At 55.8% G+C, this 10,777-nt stretch overlaps 1 long non-coding RNA gene across 1 annotated transcript; it reads right to left on the bottom strand.

Annotated features, from left to right (window-relative positions):
* Window positions 1–3,755: 3,755 nt before the first annotated feature.
* Window positions 3,756–5,739, bottom strand: LOC113488132. The gene is made up of 2 exons (XR_003399890.1): window positions 5,552–5,739; window positions 3,756–4,166 (listed from the first exon to the last, which is right to left on the bottom strand). It is a non-coding gene; the product is annotated as an uncharacterized LOC113488132 (long non-coding RNA).
* Window positions 5,740–10,777: the final 5,038 nt, after the last annotated feature.

The raw sequence follows: 10,777 nt of genomic DNA, 5'->3' as shown, positions 1-10,777 counted from the left end.
CCCCCGCGTCCATCAGCCTTGCTGGAAGCTGTATCTTTGCCATCTCTGCCCCTCCATCAAGCCTGTTTGAAATCCAGCAGCGGGTTCAAAAGTTGTCGTGGGGCAGGGGGAGGCAGACAGCCGTTCCCTGGGAAGAGCGGGGTGAAAAAATAAAGGCTGAGATTCCAGGGCTGTAAGGAAAACATCAAAGTGTGGACGGTGACAATAAAGCTGCACCGCCGGGCTTTACACAAGGTATCTGCTAGCGAGCCTGGCTTTGCAAGGCTTGGGCTGTGAGCCGAGACCTAATCTCGGGGCAGAGCACGCCACTGCCCGGCCCTTCTCCAGCCCCAATACACACCCGCTGCGTGGCAGAGGGAGCCCAGACACGGAGGATGATAAACCAGGGCCAGCCCCAGACTTGCCCTGGGGGCCCTGCCAGGCCCTGGCATCGCCAGGCCCCGCGCTCGGCACCTTCCAGCCATGGGCAGGGCCCGTCAGCATCCCAGGGCAGAAGCTGTCGGGGCAGGGACACGAGGTGGGACAGTGGGAAGGGGACATGGAGGCTTTCACCCCGCTCCCGCTGCAGGGCAGGGGATGCTCCGGCAGCCAGACCCAGCTCTGGCTCCCAGAGATGCTCCCGTGAGCCGTGCCAGGGCAGAACGCACCGGGTCTGGTACCAGATTCTCAGGGGAGTTTTGCTGCAGAGCAGAAGCTCCACCGTGGGTGCTCGGCCCGTGGAGCATCTCGTTGCCCTCCCGGAGGTGCCAGGGAGCTGTCAGGGTCTCCGCTTTTGGAAGGGCTGGCTTGGCTTGAGCATCCTTACTCGCTGGCATGGGAAGGACGGAGCATCCCCAATGCAGGGAAGGTTTTCTGGCAGGGAAAGTTCCCCGGGGTTGTCCGGGGGGACAAGCAGCAACTGCTCAGGGAGCGCCGGGGCATGGGGCAGCCTCAGCCCGGCTGGGATGAGGATGAGGAGCTGCAACCCACTCTGCTGCCCAGCTTCCCTCGCCGTGCACGGGGCCAGGGCCTGGTGGCCCCCACGCTCCCCCCGGAGCAGTGTCTGCTGCCGCCGTGAGTGAGCTGCTGCCCGCGCCTCGGGCAGGCAGGGGACACCAGCACCGTTTGCTTTGGACACACGAGGAAAAAGTGAGCGAGAACAAACAGATCGAAGGGTTTATCAGCAGCCCAGGGTAATATTTGTACAAACAGTGGATTAAGGCACTGGCTGGGCTGGGTGAGTATTGCTTGTCCCGTGACCAGGACATGGTGCAGGATGGAGCACACTGGGCGCACTGCTCTGCCCTGCTCCAGCCAAAAAGGGGCAGGGACAGAAAATGCAATGACAAAGGGCAACACTTGTCCCTCGGACCTCCCTGGAGCATCCCAGCTGTGCGAGGCAGCCACCCACAGCTGCCTCCCCTCCCGCTGTGCGTGCAAGGCCGCTGCAGCAGCCTGGGCTCGCCTCGGGGCTCGGCCCGTGCAAAAGCAGCTCCTGGGCCTGTTGGTGCAGGGGCCGGGTGAGGAACAAACCCGCTCCAGCAGGGATCTGCCCGGGAAACACTGAGCTGCTCCTTGTGTGGCTTAGGCCAGCGTGGACCGCTGGGAACACGGACGCAGGCAGGAGCCGGACCCAAAACCACCCGCTGGAGGATGCGGCAGCAGCCGGGGGCGCAAGGGAGGGAGGGGAACGGTGACGGAGGGGAGCAGGGGGTGCCCAGACGGCGCAGTCCCACACCACGGGTGGAGGAGAAGTTCCAGGCAGGGGCACCGGAGCAGATGACACAAGCGCCACGTCGCTCCTGCAGCAACTCGCTCTGCCCCCAGCAACTCGTGGATGACGGCGGGAAGCCAGCAGGAGCCCTGACCCTCCTGCACCTGGGCGGGTGCTTCGCAGGGTGCTCTCCCTCCCTCGGAATTATTGGCCATGAATTGCTTTCGGAGGCACCTGGCGCTTTGATGCTCTCCCCAGATCTACATAAGCACGCAGATACGGATGCAAAGCTATTGCGGGCACACAAAATCCTTCACACTCACTCACTTGTTACCCTCGAGGGGGGGCGGGGGGAGCAGGAGTTAAAAGCATTACTTGTGAGAGCTGACACTCCAAAAAAGCCAGGCAGCCGCGTTTGTACCGCCACAAAAACCCGACGCCACGAGGCTCTGACCACGTCTGGGCCGCTACAGGTTGGGAATTCCCAACGAAAAACATCAGTGAGGCTGAAATCAGCTTGTTTCTCCCCAGAGAAACTCGGGCTGGCGTCTCCGCGGGGGCCGGGACAGCTCTGCCGCTGGGTCACCGGCACGGAGTCCCCCATCGAAACCACAGCGGGACGCTGGCCGAAGGGAGCGGGCGCAGAGCGAGCGCTGGTCTCGTGGCTGCTTGGCAAACAGCAGCCCTTGGCCGCTGGTCCGCTGTCCCGTGCCAGCCCCACGCCGTGGCTGGGGCCGCCCGAGCCAGGCTGGCTGGCTGCCAGGGTGAGCAGACACCTCTGCCCCGCTCAGAACTGCGGAGGCAGATAAAGTGGGTGTTAAATCGTGGAGGAGTAAGAGGGGTAAAACCCCGACCTGTTTCCAGCGGCCTTTGCCAAGGGTTCCATCAGTACAACCCTTCCAGCCACAAAGCCCCGCGCGAGCAGCAGTTACAAACGTTTTGGTCAGAGCACGAAAACGAGCCTCAGCGCAGAGCGCGGAAAACCAAACCTGCTGCTGCCTCCCCCAGACATGGAAGCTGGAGGCCACTGGGACGCTGCCACCAGGGCAGGAGGGCTCTGAGGCCACATAGACCCCAGGGTGCTCAGCAAGGCAGCGGCCCCGCGGTGCCATTTCCAGCTGAAAATATTAATTCAGTAAGGAAGGCGAGCCGGCCTCGGTGCGTCACAGCGCATATCCCAGCAGCCATGGCAGCTCCTCTCTAAATGTACATCATAACAAAACCCGGCACTAGGGAGCTGCATGACTGATAAAGTGACACCTGAGGGCAATAAATTTGAATCTGTTCCCATTAGGGTTTCAGAGAAACACTTGATCTTATCTTAAAGAAATGCAAGTTTATCTGCAGCAATTGCTTTGTCTCTCTTTCTGCTGTTACTCATTATGAAAGGCTTGCATATCATAATGTCACAATTGAGCTTAATTAGCAGATACTTAAATGCTATCTACCGAGACTGATCCGAACAGACACTCATTGTCTAAGGAACTCTTGAGGTTCAGGCCGTGTCCTTATGTACCTTCTCCCTCTCTGCAGCAGCAGATGCTCCCAACACCTCCACTGAGCTGCACCCAGACTGGAAATGTCGACACTTGCTCTGGGGGCCCCAGCTGAACACTCCCATAGTAAAATCACTTCCTCAGATGAAGATTCCCCTCTCAAAACCACAGCGAACCGTTAAACCCTCTCTCTGCCAAAGGCGTTAACCCCTGCCCACCACGTTACGGCAGACGGAGCAGCGTGAGGCTGCGGGGGGGTTGCAGCCACCTCCCCCCAGAGCTGAGCCCTGTGCTCAGCACGGAGAAAAGGAGTTCAAACACCTGCGCCACGACCCGGCGGAGGAACCCGCCACTGCGTCTCTCCCGAGAGTTTTGCTATTTCTGGCAGCAGACCCAGAGCACACTGAAACTTCTGCAGCGACCAGGTGCTGTGCGAGGGACCTGCAGAGGTTCTGCCAGGAGGGCTCATGGCACCTCAGCCACTGGCTTTCAGGGGAGCCCAGCACACAGCATTTATCCGAGGGCTACACACAACCACCAGAATGAATAAAGGACAGAAGACGTTATTTATTGCATTAATCTCCAAACCAGGAGACTCAAAATGATTTTTATTTCTCCCTTGTATTGCATTTCCGTAACTTTTACAGTATTAAAATGATTAACAAAAGCATAAAACTGGAAACAAAAACAATCATTGAGAGTGTCTCCTCCGGCACTCCAAGGCCCATCGTCAGCAGGAGCTGCGCTGGTGTGTTGGCCCCCAAGCAGAGAGGCTGAGCCTCAGCCCTGGTGACAGGCCACGCTCTGCTCTCAGAGGGGAGTAAACGGCCTTTCCCAGGAGCAGGAAGGCACTCAAGGCATGGGCTACTTTTAAGCCTGGCTGGTGGGAATCCTCAAGACAAGGTCCTGGTTCTTCACTGGACAAGCACTCTCAGGGCACGTGCTTTAGATGTCCATGTCAAACTGCTCTTCCTCACCTGGTGGGAGGGACAAAAAAAACCCCAAAAATGAGTCCTCGAGTTTCACATTGAATACCAAATATTTTATTGAAGAAACAACCGCCAGCTGTGCTGTGGAAATGTGGCAGTTCGGACTTAAAATCTGCATGCAGACATCAAGCTTGCTATGAAAACCATCTTGTACGAGCAAAATGTGAGCTGTCTGTAGAGAGGATCTCAGACAAGAGCAGAGGCAGAGGAGACACCCTTTAAATAACACATTTCTACCCCTGGATTCCCTTGTAGAAAGGAATGTAAAGAATAATGTTGATGACAACCACTGGTACAAACTTCTGTTACCAAAGACACCAAAGCACATCTCACAGCTTCTTGTGCATCCAGCTGCCAGCACAGCTCAGCAGGGGCCAGCGAGAGTGGAAGATCCCTCCTCAGAGGGACAGGGCACCCTCCCTTCCCCGGGGGACAGGGCAGCACTGGAAAGGTCACAAGCAGCTGGTACCCAGCACATGCCTGCACTGGTTTGCCAGAAGCCAGGGAGCCACTAAAGGTCACAACTGTGTAAAAAACACATTAAGCAATATTGACCCCGGAAAGATTTTGCTTAGAGCGAGCGTGGAAGCCAACTAATGAGCATCCAGACCTTTATTTTTAGAAAGAAGACAAACAATCACACTTGGTGGTTTCAGGGTGCTTCAAGAAGCAATCTCACATAACTTTTTAAAAAAAAAACAAAACAAACAAAACCCACACACTGAGCAGCTCATGCTGCTTCTACAGCGCCTTTAGGTGTTTGGGTTCACAGAGCGGAGTCTCCTCCCGTGGACCAACCTCCCTCCTGCTGCTTCCTGCACCCGCAGCCCCGCTGAGCCCACGGTGCCGGGTAACCGAGAGGCCCAGGGCAGGTTTTATATCCGGGCTACATACGCTGTGCTCACTTGGGCACCAGAAGCCTCGGTGTCAAAAAAAGGCAGAAGGAGCTTAATATCAGGCTGATATTAAAAACCCCAAGCAAACCCCACTCTGAGTTGTCATCTGATCTTTTTCAAAAACGCAGAGCAGCTGCGAAATGGTCCAGGGGAGGGAGGGAGAGAGAGGCAGAACCAGCTGCTCCCACTCTCACCACGGGACTGTTAATCCAGTGGCAGTTTCCCAAACACTGAATTAATGAGAATTAAAGGATTGTAACAAATTACACCTAACTGAAAAAAAAGTCACATTACTGGGGACTGCACAATAACCATGAGAACCTAATGACCTCCTAACATCAGGCACACTTTGATTTTGCAAGAAATTATCAGCGTATTGACCAGAGCTTCTAGGGATCCCCTGGCACCGTGCCGGGGGGAACTCTGGTATTTCCAGGAACCAGCAGCATGCGTCAGGCAGTTTTCACGTGCACTCACCTGTGCTCACTTTCTCATCACAGTTTTGGACATGGTTGTTCTCAATCTTCGACTCCTCCACATTAGGGCTGGTGACACCTGGAATGTCCGGAAGGTCAGAAGGTGGCGTTTTGGCAACCGGAGAATTGCGGCACTCCATCAAAAACTTACGATCGTAAATAATCCTGGTACCTGGCGGGAGACAAGAGCACTGTCAGCTTTCAGCTGTGCTAGGCACGAGCACAGCCAGGCCACTGCTCAGCGACATGGGTAAAGCACCACGAGCCATAGTGAAAGCAATACCCGTTATTTAGCACTTACTCTGGTTGTTCCGTGCTACCTTCCAGGAAAGCCAGACACCATGAACACCCTATTTGCCAAAAATGCACGAAGGTACCCAAGTAACAGCTACTGCCACCACTCTGCTGCACAGAAACAAAACTCCCAAAACCCAGACGGATGCCACATGCCATCGATCCGGCCCCTTCCGCCTAACTCAAGGTCACAGCAACACCCAAGGGAAACAGTAACATGAGTATAATTTCTGCTCATAAGCAAATAAACAAAACAGGCTTCTCTAAGTTGTCAGGGGTGGAGAACTGTGGGCAGACACACGCGCAGACATCAGGGAACAGGACGTGGCGGTACCTCCTTGTGTCACCAAACACTGCCCAGCAGAAATTCCTGTGCAGGAGTTTGCTTTCGCACCCAGGCACTGGCTGTCCAGCACGGCTCCACACGCCTCCAAAAAGTGTTCCACACCCCCCAAACAGCCGGTGCACAGCCAGCTGCCAAGGCCCGTCAGGGTTACCCGGGGCACAGCCTCCACGCCCGGCCCCGCGTGGGGCAGGGCAGCTCCAGCGTGTTACAGCGAGTCTCCAGGAGCAGAGCTGGGCTCCGGGCATGGATTTCTAGGAATACCAGTGTACGGAACAGCCTGTTCCTTCTGACGGAATTGCACTGGAAGGAGCTCACAGACCACACACAGGAAAGCGATGCCTCCAGGCAGAGCACAGCCTTAACCCGTCAAGTACTGGAAAACAACTTTTCCCTTCCCCTGGAGGGGGCTGCCAGCCCCCTCTCGATCAGGCCCCTTCCAGCGACAGGACAAGGCAGCTTGCCCCGTGTGCTTCCTGAAAAGCTTTAACTGAAAGGACACACGTGTGGAAAACAATCCCCGCTAACATCTGTCCTGGAACATTGAACTGACTTTATTTTGAAGCATGGCTATAAAATAACGTAACCGGGTACTGTGTTTCAAGAAAATCCTGCTAACGAGTTCCCAAAACGCTGACAACCTTTTCAGTTAAAGACGGTGAATGTGAATTCCTTCCCCAGCTCTGAGGGGAGACGCAAGCCAACACAGGAGTGTGCTCTAGCAGCGAGCTGGACTGGAGGCAGCGGCCAGTCTGCCAGTTCACATTGAATTCCCGGGAGGCTCAGAGAGGCGAGGACGGGGCTTCCCAGAAGCACAGCTCACGTACCGAGTACCGGGAGCACGGTCCGGGCAGAGAGGAGCTTCTACGCCTGGCTGCCGTCCCTCTGACAGTCACATGCCCCGAGCTGAGGAAAGCAAACACCCTGCAGACAGGCAGAGCTGGACACCCCGCGGGGCTGTCAACAGGCAGCCCGAGGCCATAAATGGGCTCCTCCGAGTTAGGAGCAGCTTTGCTCCTTAGCGAGGGAGGTTAGGAGGGGTTTAGCAGGGAGGACCACACCACTCCCTGAAAGCCCTGGTTATACCACGGCTCCAACACCCAAGTGCCTCGCTGGGCAGCTTGGGAAATCTGAGTGAGAATTTGGTTCACTGCGAGAATCTTCAGCAGGACGAAACACGAGGTTTGAAGCAGCGGCCAGGACAACATCCGGCTCCTTCCCTGCCCAGTGCCCCCACTGTCTCTCCAGTCCTGAGCACGGGCACGGCGTTGCTCCATGGGCCATCCCATCCCACCCCATCCCCAATCCCACCCCATCCCTGCCGAATGAGCCAGTGGCTGCGCGGCCGAGCCAGCTCCCCCTGCCACAGGCACGGCCAGCTCAGCACCACTCACGGCAAGCGCTGCAGCTCGCCGCACCGCTCAGCTCCTGACACCCCAGATTTACTTAAAGATGATGCCTGTGCCCTCAGCAAGCGGGCAGGGAGCCGGGACAGGCAGGAAGGGAACACACTGAGCACAAGCTGTGCTTAAAGGTCACACATCACCCCTTCCACACTCCCCCATGCTCCTTCGTACTGGTTTTGGTTTACCTCTGCTTTCAGAAAAGCAGCCACTGCCTGCGCTGGCAGAGGACAGGGAATTTCCTCCCTTCCAGAGGGGATCATGGAGCCTACAGAGATCTGCGAAGGCAGCTGAAAAAGGAAAATCGAGTCCTTTCCTCCGACTGTTGGCGCCAAACCAAGGCCCAGACACCACAGCAGAACTCTGCTCACTCCCACCAGTCCCAGGACAGGCCCTGCTGCCCCCTGGCTTCGAGGGAGGAGGCCTCAGCAACACAGCATGGGCACCCGCCCTCCTCCCAGGGCCCCGTTGGGCCAAACTGCATTTCAGGATGTCACTGCAGCACCTCTGGAGACTCAAAAGCGATCTGCCCCAAGAACTTCATCCCAGTGTCGTGGAGAGGAGGAAAAGCTTGTGGTTTTGACCACAGGCAGCAAAGCCAGGCCAGGGTAAAGGTGGTAATGAAACACCTGACCTGCAAGCGCCCGAGGATGGAAAAGCAAGTGCTGCCCTGCTCCTTGCAGGCTGGTCAGCTTGGCTGTTGGGTGCCCAGCACCCAGCACACCACGGCCGGGGGGCAGCACCTCCCCAAAGGCCTTCAGCCACCCAGCTCCACCGCTGGGGGTTCCCAGCTCTGGCACCAAGCCCTTTTTCCATCACCCACAGCCCCAGTGCTGCTGACAGCCAAAGGGATGACTTCAGGGATTACAGGCCTCAATTCTTCTCCAAAATTAGTCAAAGGTTTCGCACAACGAGCTTGATTTGCTTCTTTCTTCTGATTCTTCAGACGTAACCTATGGCTTTGCAGGAAATCTCAGACTGTTTTCAGTGGGCTACATAGGATAAATGTTTTCAAGAAAATGACCTAAAATGAGTGCTTCTGATTATTTATTTTGACAGCAGTCAGGGCTGCCATGCAAAGTATTCTACCTGGATGAGTGGCTACATGGGCCAGCAGAACACAAAGAGAGCACAGCCCAGGAAGCAAGAGAGGCTCTCCCAGTCCAAGCTGGCCTGGCCCCAGCACTCCTTCAGGTGACACTTTAGCACATTAATCTGGGGAGTTTCATGGGAAATGCTAAATGTTTTCACGAGAGCTCTTCCAGACTCTACACAAGGAATTCTTTGCAGCAGTGACCATGAAGGTGGACTAACAGCCCAAGGCCGACACACCCCCCCCCCACCTCCCCGCCAAGTCCTTCAGGAGTTTTAAATCATCCCCCCTTGGAGCACCCCAATTCAACTCCTGAAGGCGAAGAGCCAGCGCCTGTGGCCGGACCTCGGCAGCACACGTTGTCCTCAAACAGCCTGGGAACAGAAGTGCCGCGCAGTCACAAGAGCACTGTGGGTTTTGCCAGGTGTGCACACCCCGACAACAAACACCATTTGCTTCTCCTCCCCACTCTAGACATTCATTAACTCTCCAGAGACAAACTGAGATGATAATCCTGGAAAGCTCATTACGCTGCACAGCGCTGTTAATTAATTGTTAATTTCTATTCGGTTTCTCAGAGCACATGAATGCAGCTGAGAAAGTCATTCTCCCAGCTTCCACAGCACAATTACTGCAAGTGCCATTTAAGTACTTCAGTTATTTGCTGCTTTCAGAGAAGAGAGAACATATGGCAAAAATAACACAAGAACTTCAGTTCCCCAACTAAGCTTTTCTGCACAAACACAAAAAAACAAGTGAGTCAGCAATGCCGACTTCCCCCTTCTCTCTCAGTTTTAACCCCTGAAATACCGTGTTGTAGGGACCAGTAGGTCTGAGGGACAAAGAAAACACCATCCGCCACCTCCCATTTAGTTTGTTCTTTTGGCTAGACTTCAAGTACAGTTTCATCATTCCTGCTGCTCACATTGATCTTTTATGTAGCAGCGTGAAGGAAAAATTCTTAAAGGTATGGAAAAAATTATCTCAAACCACCAATCAGCAGGAGCACAGGCAGCTGCCGTGGCTGGAAATACACACAACTGATCTGGTGCCCGGTGTCATCATCTGGAACAGCAGCCGCTTGTCTCAAAAGCCAAACTACTCAAAATAAACCGACGCTCGAGCAAGCGGTGTGGACGCAAAACCTTTGAGATGGTCGAGCCCTGCACGTTGTGTCCCTGCTGTAGTACACAGAGACACGTGAGGGTGGCTGAAATAAATGCCAAGCTTACAGGTTATGTACCTGCATGTGTCCTTACTGCCCCTACTCCGAGCAGGGGGCGAGCACTGCTAACCCCCCCAGTCACGGCACCCCTCCTATCTGAAGATCAAATCCCTAAAAGAGGGACCGGTCTGCTCCTGGAGGTCACACAGAGCGCAGTGACAGCAGCACAAGACTTGCAGCAAAGAAAGAGGGAACCAGCCCACTTGTCTTTCTGCAGCAGTGGAGTGCTGCACTTTCAGAAGTTAGAGCAACTTGGGACAAAAAAAGGGCCCAGAGTTTACTTACTGCCAGAGGAAACGGCAAATATTAGAGATTAGAATTAATAAGTAACCCAAACTGGAGGGTGGGTTTGCTCCCTGCAAGGCTGCCCAGGAGTGCAAACAGCAGCCTTGTTTTACAGTGCAGGCACCCAGCAGATGCTGTTTCGCTGCTCCAGCGAGCTCCTGGGAAGGAGGGAGCCCCCCAGTTCCCCTGTTCTCCCCCCGAGCGCAGCAGTGGCCAAGCCCCCAGGGAAAAGCCTGGCTCTGCTAAGCCAGACCCTGGCCCCACCCCAGCCAACACATGGGGCTCCCAGGTCACCCCCTCACAATGAGAACCCCCAGCGCCAACTCAGCCCCGAGATGAGGATCCTCACACAGCTGCTGCCGACCAAAGGGGGGTGTCCGTCCCGACCCCCCCCCGCGGAACTAGAGTCCCCCCACTACCCGAGCACCCCCCAGTCAAAGCAAGAGCCCGCCAGTCGAAGTGGCAGCCACTCCTCCTGCATCCCCAGCCCCTCTACCCTCCCCCTGCAGGCGCCGGGCAAAGCTAGGGCTCCACCCCCAGCTCCCCGCACACCCGCGGGCAAAAGGGGAGCCCCTCCCTTCCCC

Source organism: Athene cunicularia (assembly GCF_003259725.1).
Source record: "Athene cunicularia isolate RWA chromosome 22 unlocalized genomic scaffold, athCun1 chr22_part1, whole genome shotgun sequence".
Lineage (NCBI taxonomy): Eukaryota > Metazoa > Chordata > Aves > Strigiformes > Strigidae > Athene > Athene cunicularia.
Note: the sequence above shows the minus strand (reverse complement) of the source record. Positions and strands in the feature narration are given on the sequence as shown.